Here is a 21,309-nt window from a genome sequence, read left to right on the forward strand (position 1 = left end):
CCAAATCCAGATAGGATTGACGGAGGACATCGAAGAAGTTCAAAGAAGGGCAGTTTCTTTTGTATTATTGCGAAACAGGGAGTGTCTGTTATGTGATACGCGAGTTGGGGAAGCAATCATTAACACGAAGTCCTTTTTCATTGCGGCAGGATCCTCTCATTAAATTTTAGTCACCAAATTTCTCTTCAGAATTCGAAAACCTTTTGTTCGCGCAACACCTAAGTAGGAAGGAATGATCATCATCATAAAATAAGACAAATCAGAGCTCGCACGGAAATATGGTTCAAATGGCTCTGAGCACTAAGAGACTTAACATCTGAGGTCATCAGTCCCCTAGAACTTAGAACTACTTAAACGTAACTAACCGAAGGACATCACACACATCCATGCCCGAGGATGGATTCGAACCTGCGACCGTAGCGGTCGCGCGGTTCCAGACTGAGCCCCTAGAACCGCTCGGCCGTAGCGGCCGGCTTCACGGAAAGATTTAGGAGCTTGTTTTTCAAGTGCTTTTCGATCATGGAATGGAAGAGAAATAACTTGAAGGTGGTTCGATGAACCCTCTGCCGGGCACTTAAGTGTGAATTGCAGAGTAATCACGTAGTTGTAAATGTAAATGTAGTCCTCCTGGCAACGAACACAATTCTCCCAGCAGGAGGCCAGTTTTTTGATACCGTCACTGTTGAATGTTTGAATTTGTTGACGGAGCCACAACCTCACCTCTGCTTTCACTCCTGCATCACTGTCGAAATGAAGCCCTACAACGTATTCTTTAATTTTTGGAAACAGATGAAAACCGGACGGGGCAAAGTCGAGACTGTATGGAGGATGATCGATGACAATGAATCCAAGGCGTCGAATTGTTTAGCAGATTTCGCAGCACTTGTTTGTGGTCTGCTATTGTCGTTCTGAAGGAGAACGTTAGAAACTCGATTTAGGCACGCTGTTTCTTACGCACTGACATCTTTACCTTACACATCGCCATGTTACACGCTACAGTTCGGAGCCTTCTAGCGGCAGAGGGCTGCAAATATGTAGACGTAAAGAATAAATATGGAGAATATTAGTAACGTGTGTTTCATTTAAAAATCCATAAGAGCTTTCACATGAAAATTAGGAAGCATTACTTTTCAGGACGCCCTCCTATACCAATCTGTAAAATAATCAGCGCCCAAACATAATCATCAATATATGGAACTAGGAATTCCGCCTTATGCAAGACACCTTTTTCTCCTGTTTTGTTTCACCCAGACATGTTTCAGCTCTTTCTGGGCTATCTTCAGTGGGTTATTTATTACTTTCTAACTATAAAATTGTTGTTACATATTTACATTTTGCGAAACTTTTGGTACACAATATTTAAAATTTTGATGCCCAGTAGCATCATGTAAGGTATGTAAACTAATGCATACATCCACTCTTTTCGCCACTTAAGTTGTAAATAGAACTCTGACAAAATGTTACAAATAACAGACAGTGCATCATGTCGTTAATATATATCTCAACTGTGATTTATGAACAAACGGTGTATAATATTTTACAACAATTATTCATTCACAATTTTAAATATTATGTACCAAAAGTTTCGCTAAATGTTAATATGTAGCGACTATTTTGCAGTTAGAAAATAATAAATAACCCACTGAAGATAGCGCAAAAAGGGCTGAAACATGTCTGGGTGAAACAAAACGGGAAAAAAAGTTGTCTTATATAGGGCGGAATTCCTTATTCCATATTTTCGTAGCAAGCACTGACATAACGAGAACTGCAACACACAAGATGATTATAATCATCAATGTTTTCGTATTTGTAGTTATTGTAGCCGATGTCAGCGCTGTTTCGCTATTTGCATTCTGAGTGGTATGTAATTCAGTTTTTTAAATTCCTAAAAACGTATGTGAAAACGTTAATCGTTATTCAGAAAGCAGATTTTTTTTTTTTTTCCTACCGAACGTTTGTATAAACGAAAACGTTATAAATTTACGTGAACTGTACTAAATGCTGACCATCGTAATCGACGAATCGTTTCACCCTTGTAGTTGTCAGCCAAGGAAGTTTGATACTTACACAATTCATGCACCGGCGAAAACGACGTGCTTTCAGTGCTCCTGAACGGTGGACAGGCTACTGAGACAAGCGTTTCGTGGAACTTGGAGTCCTAGTTTCCGTCAACGTCTGATCGTTGACCGTGAGCGGAAATAGCAGTCTGGAAGTGGAACACGCACGCACAGTGTTGGCTGAGCAGCCGCGCCGTCCAAATGTCCGGCCGCGCTGCCCCCGTGGCGTGGCGCGCCCGTGTTTAACTTATAAAGGGCGCGCGCGCGTCCTGGCAGCGGGCTGCGGGCTCAGATTGGCTATCAATATGTGAGCGGAACCAGTGGCAGTCAGCGGAGAACGCGATCACCTACCGAAATATGCAACACGTTCTTTGGCGCTGCGTACTAAAAATGTTCTTCACAAAATCTCTCCGTCAAACAGCGGACTGAAATTTCTTTTCCGATACGCTTCTCAAACTTAATATAGTGTAAGGGACCGTTCATTACGACAGTGGCCATTTATTTCGTAAGCCAACTCGTGACCTGCTCTTTGTCTTATAAAAAGACAGCTGAGGCTGGAACCATAGTCCAAAATGGGAGAAATTCTCTGTTTAATCGTGGTGTAAAATATGATGTAGAAACCACGATATAGAGGGTATATAAAAAATAAGCGATAAACTGACTATAACAGAGGTTGTACAGAGTTTCAGAGAGAGCATAAGGGAACAATTGACAGGAATAGGGGAAAGAAATACAGTAGAAGAAGAATGGGTAGCTTTGAGGGATGAAGTAGTGAAGGCAGCAGAGAATCAAGTAGGTAAAAAGACGAGGGCTAGTAGAAATCCTTGGGTGACGGAAGAAATACTGAATTTAATTGATGAAAGGAGAAAATATAAAAATGCAGTAAATGAAGCAGGCAAAAATGAATACAAACGTCTCAAAAATGAGATCGACAGGAAGTGCAAAATGGCTAAGCAGGGATGGCTAGAGGACAAATGTAAGAATGTAAAGGCTTATCTCACTAGGGGTAAGATAGATACAGCCTACAGGAAAATTAAAGAGACGTTTGGAGAAAAGAGAACCACTTGTATGAATATCAAGAGCTCAGATGGAAACCCAGTTCTAAGCAAAAAAGGGAAAGCAGAAAGGTGGAAGGAGTATATAGAGGGTCTATACAAGGGCGATGTACTTGAGGACAATATTATGGAAATGGAAGAGGATATAGATGAAGATGAAATGGGAGATACGATACTGCGTGAAGAGTTTGACAGAGCACTGAAAGACCTGAGTCAAAACAAGGCCCCGGGAGTAGACAACATTCCGTTAGCACTACTGACAGCCTTGGGACAGCCAGTCCTGACAAAACTCTACCATCTGGTGAGCAAGATGTATGAAACAGGCGAAATACCCTCAGACTTCAAGAACAATATAATAATTCCAATCCCAAAGAAAGCAGGCGTTGACAAATGTGAAAATTACCGAACTATCAGTTTAATAAGTCACGGCTGCAAAATACTAACGCGGATTCTTTACAGACGAATGGAAAAACTAGTAGAAGCCGACCTCGGGGAAGATCAGTTTTGATTCCGTAGAAATGTTGGGACACGTGAGGCAATACTGACCCAACCACTTTTCTTAGAAGCTAGATTAAGGAAAGGCAAACCTACGTTTCTAGCATTTGTAGACTTAGAGAAAGCTTCTGACAATGTTGACTGGAATACTCTCTTTCAAATTCTGAAGGTGGCAGGGGTAAAATACAGGGAGCGAAAGGCTATTTACAATTTGTACAGAAACCAGGTGGCAGTTATAGGAGTCGACGGACATGAAAGGGAGCAGTGGTTGGGAAGGGAGTGAGACAGGGTTGCAGTCTCTCCCCGATGTTATTCAATCTGTATATTGAGCAAGCAGTGAAGGAAACAAAAGAAAAATTCGGAGTAGGTATTAAAATCCATGGACAAGAAATAAAAACTTTGAGGTTCGCCGATGACATTGTAATTCTGTCAGAGACAGCAAAGGACTTGGAAGAGCAGTTGAATGGAATGGATAGTGTCTTGAAAGGAGGGTATAATATGAACATCAACAAAACCAAAACGAGGATAATGGAATGTAGTCGAATTAAATCGGCTGATGCTGAGGGAATTAGATTAGGAAATGAGACACTTAAAGTAGTAAAGGAATTTTGCTATTTGGGGAGCAAAATAACTGACGATGGTCGAAGTAGAGAGGATATAAAATGTAGACTGGCAATGGCAAGGAAAGCGTTTCTGAAGAAGAGAAATTTGTTAACATATAGTATAGATTTAAGTGTGAGGAAGTCGTTTCTGAAAGTATTTGTATGGAGTGTATCCATGTATGGTAGTGAAACATGAACAATAAATAGTTTAGACAAGAAGAGAATAGATGCTTTTGAAATGTGGTGCTACAGAAGAATGCTGAAGATCAGATGGATAGATCACATAACTAATGAGGAAGTATTGAATAGGATTGGGGAGAAGAGAAGTTTGTGGCACAACTTGACTAGAAGAAGGGATCGGTTGGTAGGACATGTGTTGAGGCATCAAGGGATCACCAATTTAGTATTGGAGGGCAGCGGGGAGGGTAAAACTCGTAGAGGGAGACCGAGAGATGAATACACTAAGCAGATTCAGAAGGATGTAGGTTGCAGTAGGTACTGGGAGATGAAGAAGCTTGCACAGGATAGAGTAGCATGGACAGCTGCATCAAACCAGTCTCAGGACTGAAGACCTTAACAACAACATCAAAAAGAAGCATCCGCTTTGGCACGTCTATATCTCTGACACTAATAAACAAATATTATGAATTTTGTTTTTTTGGTGAACGAGCAACTCAGAAAATTTCTTTTTCTTACCTTTTCATAGGCGTTCAAGATGCTCCCCTTGAGATGCACAGCATATGTCAATGCGGAATTCAAATTTTTCCCACACTGCAGAGAGCATGTCTTGCATGCAGCTTCTACAGCTGCTGTTATGTGATGTTTCAGTTCAATAATTGTTGTTGGTAACGGAGGCACATAAACAGAGTCTTTTATAAACCCCCGCAAGAAATAATCAGTAAGGTCTGGTGACCCTGGAGGCCAGTAGTGTTATCGTTTGTCACATAAACGAAGAGCTTGCAGTAGCTGAATTTTGTGTGGTTTCATGTGTAAACGTCGATGCAACACACACCATACGGACATCGGGGTCATGTTGAGCTGTCGAGCTGCACGGTGAATGGATTTCTGCAGACTCCTTGTGAAACTATGGCGGATGCGTTCGAAGTCTGTGTTAGACACGCGGGGACGGCTCGGCGATTTGCCTTTACACGAAAAGCACGTTTCTCGGAATTGTTCATACCATCGTCTACTACTCTGTGCAGTAAGAGGATCCCCACCATACCTAGTATGAAAGTCATACTGACCGCACTGCGTAAAACGTAGAACACCAAACGCTTTCTGTTGTCCTGACACCATTTTTACTATAATTGAAGTGGGCGCACATTGTTGCTTCCTAGCGGCAACCATGTAAGACTCGAGAGTTCTTTCCAACAGTACGTTCTTCATGCACATATCTCAAATAACATAATAGTTTTTTTTTTTTTTTAAATCGGATTATTCTTTTTTATACACTCTGTATTTCACTGGGCACCGCTGCCAGTATTGCAACCAGCAACCAATCGTCAACAGCGAACAGCCGTCGGCAGTGAGATTAATGGCAGACATCAAAGAGCACATAATCGGGAAGGCCACGGAGTAGAAATATAAATATCTCCGGAGTGAGCATTGCGTTCTGCACCTGTTGTCAACATTAAGCTGGAATTGTCACGTGATCTCGGAAGATACTATCTGTTGAAGGCCAATAACTCATACTAGTCGTCCCACCACGTCACGTCTGAACATTACACAATGCATTTCAAATGGCGTCATTCACGCAGGTCATCAATGGACCGTCACGTTACGTCACGTCACGTCAATGTTTTTCGGGAAGAAAGTTATGACGTTATTGTCGTCTAGTAACATTGTAACTTCACCTATATTCGCGGCGCTCACTCATTTTATAATAGTGGTTTTTGTGCTTTTGTTTCTTTGTAATCTGTGTTTTATTATTATGCCTTGCTTTCGTGGGAAATTGCAGATTTTTCATGCTGACTTGGATATTTTTTCCATTGAGTGTTCTTAGACAGGATAGGTCAGATACCTGAAAGCGAAAACTTACCTAGGTTTTGCAATAACTTGTCAGAAGCTGACGCTCAAAATGTATATAAATTAGATCATAAGTTGAAGAAGCAATTTCTATTAGGCTTACGTAATATTTTAAATGAAAAGGTCAGCTTTAATAAAGAAGAAAAATACAGTTGTTTATGATGTTATTTGTTACTTAAGGACAATAATACAATGGATAAGGTAAACAGGCTCCATTTATTCATTTATAGCTATTGTTTGATGTGTTTGTATGTATACATTTTTCCTAGCAAATAAATGCCCATGTTTTGAGATGTTTCACTAATCAGATCCGTACCAAACAAAATTGATCCAGAACATGCGTTAAGAAGTTTGCTTTGTCCATTAATACATTTTGTCGTGTTTACCGTTGTTAGTCCCTCAATTCCGATATATACCCTGACTTTTTGTATCGCGGATGGTGACTCATAATCTGGCTTTCGCTGTTCGGTACTGGGCTAATCGAACTGAAGATCTACAAAACTCCTATCCAAATCTACAGCATCCGTTGCAGACTGCTGTCCGACATGTTAAGACCTTGCGCCAGACTGCGCTGAAAAGCATCTGTTACTGTTGCAATGTTGTCCGGGGCTCGAACAGTTGGTGGTCCACCGGCTGGCGACTTATTCACTGCAGATGCTGCTGCTCTGAACTGCCGTACCCATTTCCTAATCGTCTTCTGAGACGAAACTTGGTGGTAACGACAAATCTCAGGTATCACCGAAACAAACGCTGAGTTCGGACGACATTGTCACCACATTTGAAAAACGTTTCAGTTGCGAACACACCATGTTCGTTTCGCCGACGACTCATACTGATTGGTAAGCTTTTGAACCTCACTACACACTGTTAGTAACATCAATTCAGTGGGAAGCCATGTTCAACTATTGCGCGCAGTTTAAAACAAGTCATAGCTTCTGCCGCAACCCGTATTGACACTTATTAGACTCCGGTCTCTTCCAACAATATTTCGTTTGGTTTCCTGCCTCATCTAGTAAATTCCATCATAAGCATTTCCGTTGTTCCTTTTTCAACCCTCAGCTTTTTTTTGCGTTATAAATCCTTGTCTCACTGTCATTTGCTAGAGCTGGCAATACACACTGATTCGAAACTTTCCGGTTCAGACACATTAGTGCGCCAATATCCTACTGTTGAAAATATTACCATAAACCCTGCTGGCCATTCTTAGTCTTCCACTCTCTCTCTCTCTCTCTCTCTCTCTCTCTCACTCTCTCTCTGTTTTCCTCTGTCCATCCTATCGCTCTCTTCATTTGCACCAAACATACAAAGGTATCAGGAGGTTCTATTGTTTCATGGTTAACTTATTCTAACGTCTTCTCGATGTGTTGACTACATATTATTTTACTCTTATTGTAATTAATTTTCAAACCTACTTTCATTCGTTGTCTAAGTTCTTCTCTTTCCTAATTGAAGGTTTTAAAAATTTCTTCAAAACGCTCTTGAGAATAGTTTCCGTGGAATGGAGTTTCTTGGAAAAGTTCCTCCAAAACTACTGAGAACAGCTTTCGCGGAATGGAATCTGCTTAAACGTATTCTCGTCGGATTCTGAACTTCGTACTATTATGGTGAAGCCTAGGGAAGGCTGTGTCCTTGATGTGCACATTCTTCAGCAGATTAACATATGCTGAATCGGTCTACATATGCATAAAGGGCGAACCAGAACTCCACTGACAAACTTTCAGATGTTTTTCAGAGATACACCCTGAGTATTTTGGTACAAGCGATCCATGCTCTCTGGCGGCTCGTTGCAGAGTAGTAATTGAAACACGTATGTGTTCAGTGTATTCAGTACAGCGATGGCGTGCCATGAGAGAATCTCTGACCAGAGAGTTATTTATCGTTGCTAGTCTGCGCTTAACCGCGCGAGAGTGCAGTTCCTAGTTGGAAACAGTTGTTTTTTTTTTTTTTTTTTTTTTTTTTTTTTTTTTTTTTTTTTTTTTTTTTTACAAGAGGTGGAGCCCCTCCACGCCCACACCGGCATGATGGCCAACACAAAAGGTCTACTGCCATCTCTGCATAAGGGTTACTATTCACTAAAGTGAGGTGTCGCAGGATGTGGGTACTGCGATGTTTGCGTACGTCTGGTTAGGATTCACCATTAATACGCGCTCATCTGGAGATAGATTGGTCGAAATCTGACGAAGGGTAGCGGTTTGAAGGGCAGAGGAAAAAAAGTGCCAAGGCAAGAGCCAAGGGAAAAAAACCTCTGCGAAAGTTAGGTCGGGCGGCAAGAGCAGTAGCGGTTGTCTTGCTGCCTGCGATAGGTTGTGCAAGGATAGGCTTTTTTAGTAGTGGGTATCATGCATGTCGATACCTTGACGTTGTGCGTTTGTGCTGCCCAGCGGCTGGCGCTGGGTGCTGGTACAGAGTCCTCGTTCAGCGTCCTGCAACCTGCAACAGTTATGTTTGTTATCGGTCTTGTGTCCGATAGGTCAGATACCTGAGGCACAGTGTGAGGGAGTGTTGGTAGATTGTTCGTGCGTCTGTGGGCGAGCTCGTCGGTGTCCCTGCTGTGGCCTGTTGGTCGGCTCTAATAGCAGCTGGTAGTTGCCAGTCAGTATTGCTGATATGCAGGGGCTTACCGACGTTCGTCGCTGTTTGCGTATGTTAGTTTACCATAGGTGGTTATGCCCTAGCTAGCAGTGTCTTTGGTCGCTTGTGTTTCCACCTGTGGTTGTGATCGTAGTTTCCCAGAGTGAGGATGAAAGGATTGTTCGAGTGTCTCGAGTTCCTGTATAGTCGTGTGGCGTGTTTCTTAAATACTTCCTTGAGGGTATCAAGGCGGTATTCATGGTGAAGATCCACGGTGCGTGTGTAGCGTGGAGTATTGCTAATGATTCGTAGCACTTTGTTCTGTATGATCTGCAGGCGGCGCAGTCGTGTGGGAGCTGCATATCCCCAGACGGGAGCTGCGTACGTCATCAGAGGTCTAATCAGTGTCGTGTATAAGGACCTCGACACCCTCCTATTCAGTGTGCTTTCCCTGTTGAGCATTGGGTAGAGCTGTTTGAGCCTCGCGTGCGCTCGGTTGGCAACGTATTCGATGTGGTCCCCCCATGTAAGTTTCCGGTCCAGCCAGACACCAAGGTATCTGACTTTCTCTCGGAAACGTATTGGGCGTGTATGTAGTGTTATCGGTCTACAGTGTTGGTGTTTGCGCAGTAGTTTCGGTCTGCGTGTGAACAGAACTGCTTCGCACTTGTCGACGTTTACTTTAATACGCCATCGCTCCAGCCAAGGCTCAGCTGTTCTGAGTGCTGTCTGTATTCGTGAGTTGATGTTCGACGGTTTCCAGTCTTGCGCGAGGATGGCTGTGTCATCCGCGTAGACGGCTAACGTCGTGTTTCGTGTCGCTGGGTAGTCATTAATGTACAGGTTAAACAAGATGGGCCCCAGAATGCTTCCTTGGGGTACTCCAGCTTGGATACCGTGTTGTGTTGATTGTTTATCCTGCACGTTAGTGTTGAAACATCTGTTCGTGAGATATGAGTGTATGAGACGTACGAGTCCGTCTGGGAAACCAGCTTCGCTTAGTTTGCGTATGAGTCCGTTGTGCCAGAGACGATCGAAAGCCTTTTCGATGTCTAGGAACACAGCCCCTGTGGCTTTGTTCATGTTGTAGCCGTGTGTTATATGTTCGACTACGCGGAGGAGTTGTTGTGTTGTCGAGTGGTGATTCCTAAAGCCGAATTGCTCCGGTCGTAGGGTGTCGTTGGCGATGCAATGCCTAGTGATACGTTTTAGTATTACCTTCTCAACAATCTTGCTGAGCGAGCACAGCAGACTGATGGGTCGGTAATTTTGTGGGAGGAAGTGGTCTTTCCCTGGCTTCCTGAACATCAGGACCTTGGCCGCCTTCCAAAAGTCAGGGAAGTGTTGGTGTGTCAGGATGGCATTCGTTAGGTGTGTGAGGTATTCTACGGCTTTATCCGTGAACTCCTGGAGGACACGGTTTTGAATGCCATCAGGCCCAGGGGCTTTTCTAGCGTTGGTGTGCTTGATAGCCCATGTGACTTCATTTGTGCTAGTACGTCTGATTTCGTCGCGCGAGGGCTGGGCTACAAGTCGTGTAACCTCCTGGTCCGTTTCAAGTGTGAATGCTGGGTCTGAAGGAACCAGATTCGGCATGAAGGACGCTGCAAGTGTTGTGGCCATAAGCTCTGCCTTCTCCGTCGCGGAGTAGGCTGGGCCGTCTGGTCCTTGTAACGTGGGAATGTAATGTTTCTCCCTGGTGAAGTGTCTGGCCAGCTGCCACACGCCAGGACGTGTGGTATCTAGCCGAGCGAGTCTCTGTCCCCATTGTTCGTTTCTGAATGTTTGGATTTTATTCCGTATTATGCCCTGGAGTCTGTTGACGTGCAGTTTATAGAACGGGCGCCTGGTACGCTGCCAGTATCTCCTGAGGCGGTTCCTCATTGAGATAAGGCCCAGGATTTCCTGGGGCAGGGCCATCGAGTGTTGTCTTGGTGTTGTAAATGGAATGGCGTCAGTCATTGCGTCTTGGACGGCAGTTGTGAGAGCCTCCACAGCCTCATCGATTTGCTGTGTGTTGTTAATTTCGTGGGTGTCAGGAATGCGACTATCAAGCGTTTCCTTGAACAGTGTCCAGTTCGCACGCTTGTAGTTACGCATCCTGCGTGGTTCGATGTCCTGCGGTGTCTCTTCCATGTGCAGTATTACAGGCATGTGGTCTGAGTCCAGATCGTTTTCAACCGTTAGGTTGAGTGTGCATGTGATGCCCTTAATGAGGGCTATGTCTAACACGTCTGGCCTATGTCGGGCCTGTGTAGGCACGAACGTGGGAACGTCCGGCCCAAGTATAATGTAGTTTCGGCCTAGTGCGTGTTCGTACAGTTTCTTGCCGTTGGAGGTTCGTATTCGTGAGTTCCAATCGGGGTGTTTTGCGTTGAGGTCTCCAGCGGCTATTACCCGCGGTGCCATGTTGAGTACTGTGCTGATATCGCGTGTTACTATGTTTTTAGGAGGATTGTATAGCGATACCAGTGTGGTGTTGGCTCCGTTGAACTTGACCCTAACGGCCGTAGCCTCCAGTCTTTCAAGTGCTGGGAGCTCGATGTTCGTGTGGTCTATGTCTCTGTGTATAATGATTGCCGTGCCGCCTCCCCTCCTGCCATCCGCTCGGTCGGTACGATAGACGCAATAACCTGGGAGGTTTAGTTGTTTGCGAGGCGTAAGCAGTGTTTCGTTCACAAGAGCGATTCGGATACCCTTTCGCTCCATGAACGCGGCCATCTCGGCTTTTTTGTTTGCGATCCCGTTGGCATTCCAAAACAGGATCTGTGTGATTGTGTTTAAGTCTGCGTTTCGGGGCTGGTGTGGTGTATTATCCATGTAGTAGTGTAAAGAGCGGTGTGATAGTGGCTTGGAAGCTAGTCCAGTTGAGCGTACCCGACATGAACTGCATGAAGAGTTGTGAGACACACCCCATAATCTTCGTGACTATTTCGGTGGTCGTGCGTCCGGGGAATAATGTTTCCATTATTCTCTGGAATGTTGTTGTGATATTGGTCATGTCGGCCTGGGAGTTGTTGGTCGTGTTAGCGGCCGCTTGTTCCAATGTTGGCGTTTGGTGAGGGCTGGCCTGCGAGTCGGTTGTTCGTGTGGCAGTTGTGGGCACCTGTGTATTTTCTGAGGTGAGTGGGTGTGTTATGTGGGTTGTTGAGTTAGTGTCCGGGATGTGTTCGTGGGTGTTGGTGTTCTGTTGACTGTGTACTTGTTGTGGTGCGGTCGTGTTCCTCGTGCTGCGGCTGTTTCTCCTTCTCCTCCTCCTCTGGCGCTGTGGTTGTCCCTGTGTGGGTGCGTTTTCTGTAGCTTGTGGTGGGCTGCAGTTCGCGATCTCAGGGGGTAGAGTGGTGTTGTTGCTTGTTTCGTGTGGTGTGCCCGGTGCGGGAGTGGTGTCATTTGTTGTGCTTGTCTGTTGTGTGTCTGTTGCTGGGAGTGTTTTCTGAGCGTGTTCTGAGCTCTGGGGCTCCTCTGACCGTCCCGCGCTGCTGGGGCTGCCAGCGACCGCTCCAGCGAAGGATATTCCACTTCTTACTGGGCGCGGGGGCGGTTTTGGAACTGTGATGGCGGTTGGCTTCGCATGTTTCGCGATTTTGCGCCTCAGAGCTGCTTTGTATGCAATGCACCCTCTGTAGTTTGCCGGATGGGCAGCACCACAGTTGGCGCACTTGCGAGGTGCTGTATTGGGGAGTTTGCAGCGTTGGGTTGTGTGACCGCCAGCGCAAATGCGGCAGCGGGGTGCGAGACCGCATCTGATACCCGCGTGCGCATAGCGCTGGCAGTTGTGGCATTGTTGGGGGGTGCGCGGCGTGTTGTACACCTCTGCATTAACGACCATGTGAAGAAATAATTTTAGCTTCAGCAGGTCGCGGGATTTGGCCGTGTCGGCCAGCTCCGCCATGTAGTTATGTGACGGTCTCGCTGTGCCGAACTCTGACATCCGGTTTACCCGAATGCACTCCCACCCGAGAGCAGAGAGTTCGTTGTGTACCGTGTCGGTCGGGGTTCGTGAGTCTATCCCCTTAATCACGTACTGTTGTGTTTTTTCCAAGACTGTCCTGTACGTGAAGTGTTCTACCTTCCTTTCTTTGAGAAAGTCCAGTAGATTCGTGTAGTCTGCCTTGTTCGCCACGTACAGTGCGGCGTGTTCCTCAGTGAGCTTGGAGTAGTATGTTGTGGGGCTGTGCTTATTGTTAAATTCTTTGTTTAGGAGACTTAGGTCTCCATAGTTGTGAATGATGACCGGTGGGAAGCCAGTCGCGGTGTTGTTAGTGTTCCGCGTAGCTGCGTGTATGTTTGTGGTTGCTGCAGTCGCAGGGTTGTTTGTGTTGGTCCCTGTGTTGTTATTGTTTGTTCGCGGCGTGGATGGTGTTGGCAGCAGCGCTCGGCCGTTGCCTCGTGAGTTTGTGGGCTCACTTGTTTGCGTAGTTGGCTGCTGTTTGCGCCTTGGGCCGACCTGCTGCCACGGCCCGTCTTCATATGTGTTTGTTGTGTCCTCTGTCGGCTCTGGATCCGGTTCCGTCGGTGCCTGGGCCGCCAGAGGTGAAATAGGGGGCATGTCCTTCTGTTGTTCAGCAGGTGCCTGTGTGTGTGGTGTGGGTGTTTCTGTTCGTGTGTTTTCGCTGCCCATCAGCTCTGCGATCAGCTCCAGCTGTTCCGCGATCTGCTGGTCCTTCAGGGCAACCTGCTCCTGCAAGGTGGACAGTGGGACGGAAATGATGGCGGGAGTAGCCGGCATTACCGCCTCTTGTGCTGCAGCTTTGCTGCGGGTGAGTGGTGGGGAAGCACAGGAAAGATCGGACATCTTCGCTGTTTCAGGAGTAATTATTTATTTGGATAGGGAAGGATGGAACACGACAATTTTGCTCTTTTTAAGGAGCGACAATAATGCTTTTTAGCGAAAGCGCTGTGTACCTTGTTCCTACAGAAGAGGCGTGTCCCTACGACCTATCTGCGCGGAGTGCAATGCGCGGCGCAAGAGAGCGCGGGTTGAAGAGAGCGGCCTACAGTGCGCGGGGTTATCCGACGTGAACGGGCCCCTGACACTGAGATTACCCTACCAAAGAACGGGAGAGTCCCGCTGGGGAGGTTTGCAACCGAAGTTGCAGGAAGTGGAGCCGAAGCTCTTGCCACTTAGCGCCCGAAAGCGTTAAGCAGCATGCGCGGGTTCGTGCCGCTCAGAAGAGCGTCACTGGCAGCTACGCCAGTTGCAGCTTATTGGGGACCACTCCAAGGAGCTATCCGCGGGCAGCTACGCCAGGTGCAGAGAGCAGCGTTCCGCTCGGGTCGGCTGCTCGACTGCGAGTGGACACAGTTGTGGTACGTAGCGAGTAGCGAGAGCATGTAGTTCAGTTGCGAGATGTACTGGGTCGGAGTCGGCGGGCGTCGACATGGGGCTCTGGTCACGATTCAGGACGAGGTATATTGTTAAATAAGGTAATGAAGCAGCATTGCGCTCAGCTAATAATGTATTGTAATTGTAATTAATTTGTTCAAGAAATGCCCCAATAATAATTCTGTTTTCAAAGCAATCGTTATTAAAAAAAAATTATTACAATTGAATCGTATTGACGTTATTGAAAGTAATGATGACAACAAATCAGACGATACTGCACCGATTTCGTTTAACCAAACACCTGAATTCCAAAATTTACAGCAGACAGTCAATGAGATCGATTTGTCTAATAACACATTGCGTAGAAAATTGTCAAGTTTACAGCAAGAGGTAACTGAGATAAAAAATATTTCAGTTAATAACACATCACAGCAGACGCCACTTTGTGAACATATTTCAGACTCACGCAGGGCGTATAATTTGGGTAATCTACAGAGAGTACGGGACTTAGATCCCGAACAGACACAGACAATTCGATTCTCTTACAATCATGAACCTGTTCCATCATACAGAGACGATAATTTTGATTACAAACATTTTCTGTCAGTGAGAAAATTTAAAGTGTTTAAAAATGACAGAACATAGATTCATCCGCTAGATTGGATACAACAATTTAGCTTTGCTTTTCCACCGACTTGGCCCATAACGCATAAACTTGAATTTATTTGCAGTTTTTTGGAAGGTGAACCGGCAACTCGTATGAGACCGATCGCGAGACAATGCTATTCGGTAGAAGACTTTCAGAATGCTTTTCTATCAGCGTATTGGTCGAAGACGACACAGCGCGGAATTAAAGATCAACTAATCAGTTTACCAAATTATGAGAACACAAATTTTCCCAGCGTCACGCAATTTTTTGAGCATATGGTCCAACAAAACCAGTACTTAAGTGAACCATATAGTGAATCTGCACTCATTCAATTATGTATTTCTAAATTGCCACGTTCATTAAGAGTGTCACTTTTAACGGGTCAGCAAAAAGAAAATATTTCGGCATTCAGGGATCTGTTGCAGCTTTTAGAAGTGCAGCAATCAGATTATTCGTTCGTGAACAAAAATTTTTCATATAACAACCAAAGCCAACAAACTTACAGTAATTACGATCAACCACGCAATTTCAATAGTAAAACTAATAGACGCTTTAGGAACAATAACCACCAGAACTTTAATAGTAGACAAAATTTTGATTATCAGTATCGACAAAATTATCAGCAGGAACAGGAACCACATTTTAGTAACAAAAGAGGTATTCCACAACAACAGCAACAAAACCAGTCGGTTAGCATACCTAACCAACAATGTAATGCACAAGGTCAACCTAACTTTAATGTTTCGCCGCGTGGACGTATAGTCCCTGGTACAACAAATAGTAACGCACGGCAGCAAAGGAACAACTACGTACAGAAAACACAGTATTTCAGTTCCTATCGCAATGCACCGTATAGGAATGACTATTACGACAGACGTAAAAATAATGAGGACAATTTTCAGCGCACGTCTAACAACAGTCGGTCTTACCAACAGCAAAATTATCCACAAGAACATATTCTAATGAATGAACCCGACAGTAGGTATCATCCAGAGCGTAATACGTCTGGAAGAAATAATAGAACAGTACAAATAGTGGAAATGCCACAGCATCCTCCAGAAAATAATAACACGTCAGATAGAATCTGACTAGATACAGTACAGGTCGCATCTTCCAATAACACAAGCACTTGTTTTGATACGCAGAATGTTGTTCACGAAAATGTAATTACTTTTGACGATATCCGAGACACTCTTTTGCAGGAAAGACCAGTTGTTCAGAAAACCATTTCACATCCTGTCATCGAAATTAAAATTGGTTCATCGAAATTTTCAGCAGTAATCGATTCCGGATCACCTATGTCAGTAATAAATGAATAAACTTTTAACGAGTGTAACAAAGAGAGTACCTATCCTACATTACCATTAGGCAAAACGAAAATGAAAGGAGCAGTATAGAGTAAAGGAGTAGAAGTTAAATTACAGACACATTTATCATTTTGTACTGCAGGTCACACATTTCACTCAAATTTTTGGATTGTTCCTTTATTGACAACAGACGTTATTTTAGGTACGAATTTTCTGGTACAACACGACGCAGTTATTGACTTTCAAAATTCCTATTTAATGTTGAAGGATGAAAATGTACAATTGGCTTTAGAATTTCAGCACTCTTTATCTGCGGAAGAACAGACAATTAATCGCACAGAGGTCATTTCCGTATCACGTAACATAGGCTGTAATTCCACATTGTTCACGGATACGTACGTACACAACTATAATAGTCCAGACGAAGCTGACTACGACGTAATACAGACGATTTCAGATAAAGTTAAACAAAGCAGTGCAAGTACAGACAACGAACGCACACAACTACACAAAATTCTTTTACAGCAAGCTCCAGTTTTTGACAACATTCCTGGTACTATGTCCGGTTTTATGTATGAATTTCAAGTCAAACAGCATGATACATTTAAAGCCAAGCATTATCCCATTCCATATATTCATAGAGAACAAGTTAAGAAAGAATTGCAGGATATGCTCGATCAAGGAATTATTGAACCGGCAGTTAGTCCGTACATAAACCCGCTACATATTGTTAAGAAAAAAGATGGCTCACTTCGCCTCGTGCTTGATTCACGTCATATCAATGACATAATTATTAATGAAACAGATCGACCACAGACACTGGAAGAACTACTATAGAAATTTCACGGTACTGCTATTTAAAATCGGGATTTTGGCAAATTCAGCTTCATCCGAATTGCAGAAAGTATACAGCTTTTCTCTGTTTTGGCGACTGTTATCAATTTTGGAAATTACCAGTCGGCTTAACTATTTCTTCTGCAGCTTTTATTCGCGGTCTGAACACAATACTACCGACAGAACTTAAAGACAGAATCACGACGTACGTAGATGACATTCTTATTGCAGAAGCTACCTGGTCTGAACACAATATGATTTTAGAACGACTGTTGCAAACTTTTCATGCGCAAGGACTCACAGTTAATCTCAGTAAATCGCACTTTGGTAAAACTTCTATAAAATTTCTTGGACACGTAATTTCACCAGAAGGCATTGCGCCTGATCCGGAAAAACTTCAAGCTCTACGTGACATTACTGTTCCTACGACGAAGAAACAACTACGCAGTTTTTTGGGCTTAATTGACTTTTTTCGCAAATTTATTCATTACTCTGCTTTGGACACACCTAGATTATGTCAATTGACAGGAAAAAACACTATTTGGTCCTGGGATAAGCAAGCACATTCTGAATTTGTGAACCTGAAAGAAGCCTTGTTGAATGCTCCACTTTTATCGCACCCAGATCTTACCAGAAATTTTTCCATTGCCACCGACAGTTCCAACACCGCTTTAGGCGTACACATTTTTCAGGAAATTGAAGAAGATGGTTCTACAGTAATTAAAAATATCGCATTTGCAAGCCGCATTTTGTCACCTGCTGAACGAAATTATTCTGTCACAGAACTGGAAACATTATGTGTTGTTTGGGCTTTCACGAGATTTCGGCACTTTCTTTGTGGAAGACATACCACCGTTTACACAGACCATAGAGCAATACAATTTTTACTTTCGGCTGAATTTACACACGATAGATTAAGCAGATGGAAACTTTATCCACAGGAATTTAATTTTACAATAGTTCACATTCCCGGCACATAAAATGTTGTAGCAGACGCACTATCTCGTTCTCTTGGTAACAATCAGCAAGATGTCGCAACAAACTTCTGCAAAGCTAATTTCAGCGTCATGTACATTCAACAAGTGGCATTTGAAAATTTTATTTCGTCGTCATTACAGGACATAGCACAAGAGCAAAGTAAAGACAACGTGTGGAAAGAAATTAAACAGCTTTGGCAAGATAGGAATAATGTTACCATTAGAAACCATTACACTGTACGCAATAACATTCTGTTTCGCCGCTCTCATCCAGACAGCAACAATTGGTTATTATGCATTCCTGACGAACTGGTTAACAAATTAATCTGGTACACTCATTTAAGCTACGCACATTACGGAGCAAGAAAATGTTTTCTTATACTGAGACAGAACTGTTATTTCACGAACATGGAGAAACGTATACGACGAGTTTTAGCGTCATATAAAATTTGCCAGAAAGCTAAGTCAGACACCACTTCAGATATTCCCCCATTATATCCCATTGTACCTGTTAAATTAAGACACATGGCCGCTGTAGACATTTTTGGTCCGATTCCCAGAACTAATAGAGGTTTTTGCTACATCTTTGTCGCTGTTGAACTCACTTCAAAATTTGCTACCTTCACTCCGTTACGCAAAGCTACTGCTAAAACCGTTTCGAAAGCATTTATAAAACATTTTTTATTTCATGTAGGGCATGTGATGAAAGTAATTTCCGACAATGGATCACAATTTCGTTCTGGTATGTGGACACGTATGTTACAAGCTAGAAACATTTCTCCGATCTATATATCCAGGTACCACGCTTCTTCGAACCCTTGTGAACGATTAATGAAAGAAATTGGTAAACTGTGTAGAATATACTGCCACAAAAGACATATTGATTGGGACACACACATACACTCATTCCAGGATGTAATTAATTCCATACCAAATGAATCCACTATGCTATCTCCGTCTGTAATACTGAAAAACGTCGAAACACCTAACAAAATTAAAGAATCAGTAAACTTTCCTACGTCTCGTCGATTACGACACCATGAAATAATTGACATTGCGCTGAACAACATCAAACGTGCCGCAGAGCGCCGGAGAAGACAACAAAAACAGGTTTGTATATGCCGTGACTTTCACGTTGGACAGAAGATATTAGTACGAACACACTATTTATCCAACAAAATAAAAGGTGGGTGCAGTAAATTTGAACTTCTATACGCAGGTCCATATCGGATTCGCAGCATTCCTCATCCCAATGTTGTACACGTCGAAACTTTGAGAACGAGAAAAAGTAAAGGCAATCACCATGTCTCAAACATTAAACCTTTTATTGAGTGAACATACTTTATGATTTATCACACTGTAATACCATTTCCTAATTTTTTTATTTATGACCACTTATGCAATTATATTCACATGAACACTCACTGATGGTTATCGTATTTTTTCTTGGCAAGTGCCCGGCAAGGTAAGGTTAGCAGGTCGCTCTTCTTGTCGTTACACATCAGACCGTGCATAGTTTTCCAGATGAACTTACACACTTTATGACCATTTATGCAATTATATTCACATGACTAATTACTGATGATTATGGTATTTTTTTTCTTGGCAAGTGCCCGGCAAGGTAAGGTTAGCAGGTCGCTTTACTTGTCGTTACACATCAGACCGTGCATATTTTTCATTTTTTTGTATGTATGATTGGTTTCCTGTTTTGTTTGTATGCATTATGAAATAGCTAAGACATAGCAAACACCAGTTGACTTTGACATTTTTGCTTTAAGATATCTCAACATCGTGACTACTTTACTTTTTTTTTGCTGCTGTATTATGTATTCTGTGTACATTTTGCTTTTGAACACTGTCTATGTTTCTGACATATTACGTTTTCTGTCATGTTATGCTGTATGCTCAGTTATGTTACTATAAACCAGTTTTTACCTAATGGGTATATGATTTAAATGCAAGATATTCATCTTTGTTCATCAATTTCAGAAAGAAATGATGCGTGTAAAGGAAATAAATTAAACAGAAAATGGGAATTTCACCTACGGAATTGACGAAAGAAGATACAAAAACCTTATGAGGAAGAGTAAATGGATCAGAATTGACAAGCATTAACAAGAATATACTATACACATCGCAGAATAGCAGTCTTAACTAATTTTTCTTTCAGAATACGAGGCGATTGATGCAGGCTGTCAGACATAACTACACATCTTAGTTTTAGTGATGAAATATGATAGAAATAAGGAATAATTGTATAATGAATAATGAGGTGATTTTTTGCAGATGATAATGAATGATGATGAATAATGATGAAGAATATTATAATATGGATAATGAAGTTTTTCTTTATAGGTGATGATAATGATGGAGTTATGATAATGAAGTGGTGGATAATGAAGTCTTTTTCTTTACAGATGAGGATAATGTTGAAGTTGTGTATTTATGCTATGTAGTTATTTAAGTATTTGATGCAGTTCGTTTTGACAGTATGTATTATATTGCATAGTAGGATGAATGAAGGTTTTGGAAGCGACAGATATGGAACACATTTTTATACACATTTCACTACCTGTTAATTCGAAGTTCACTACTTTTCAGCATAGTATGCGTTTCTTCTTTCAGCTCAATAATCCATTTTGTATTTTTTCCAGGAGAAGCTTTTCATGATACTTACTAAACCTGTTACTTATTAAACCTGTACTAGTACTTGCATTTTTTTTTACCCAGTTGCGTCTATCATTTATAAATGTGATCACATATACTGCCTTGTTTCATAACCTTGCTACAGCTGACTCATGACGAATGACGTTACACATTTTCATTTGCAGCAATAACTCAAAAGCACACAAAGTAATTACCAGTCCTAAATAATGCTGCTAGTTTAAGAAAATTCTGAATAATACTGATCAGCTCTGAATAGTATGTCACTTCAGTAATGACTTCTTAATGATACAAAAAAAAACAATGCTTTGTAACTGGCCAATAAATGCCACTGTTTATTGTAATAAGACTACTTATAATGCCCACGATTATTAATGCTATGGCAGTAATTAACTCATTTTCAATAATGACTTCTTAATGATACAAAAAAATTAATGGTTTGTAACTGGCCAATAAATGCCACTGTTTATTGTAATGAGACTACTTATAATGCCCATGATTATTAATGCTATGACTGTAATTAACTGATTTTCAATAATGACTGCTTAATAATACAAAAAAAATGATGCTTTGTAACTGGCCAACGAATGCCACTGTTTCTTATATTTTAAATTTGTATTATGCCACTTTTATGCTATATATATGAATATTAGTAGCGTGATGCTTCACTCATTAGCTCTTGTTTTGAATAATGACTTCTGTTGGTTTGTAACTGGCCATTGATTGCCACTATTCACTGTAATCAGA

Source organism: Schistocerca serialis, chromosome 6, assembly GCF_023864345.2.
Source record: "Schistocerca serialis cubense isolate TAMUIC-IGC-003099 chromosome 6, iqSchSeri2.2, whole genome shotgun sequence".
Taxonomy (NCBI): domain Eukaryota; kingdom Metazoa; phylum Arthropoda; class Insecta; order Orthoptera; family Acrididae; genus Schistocerca; species Schistocerca serialis.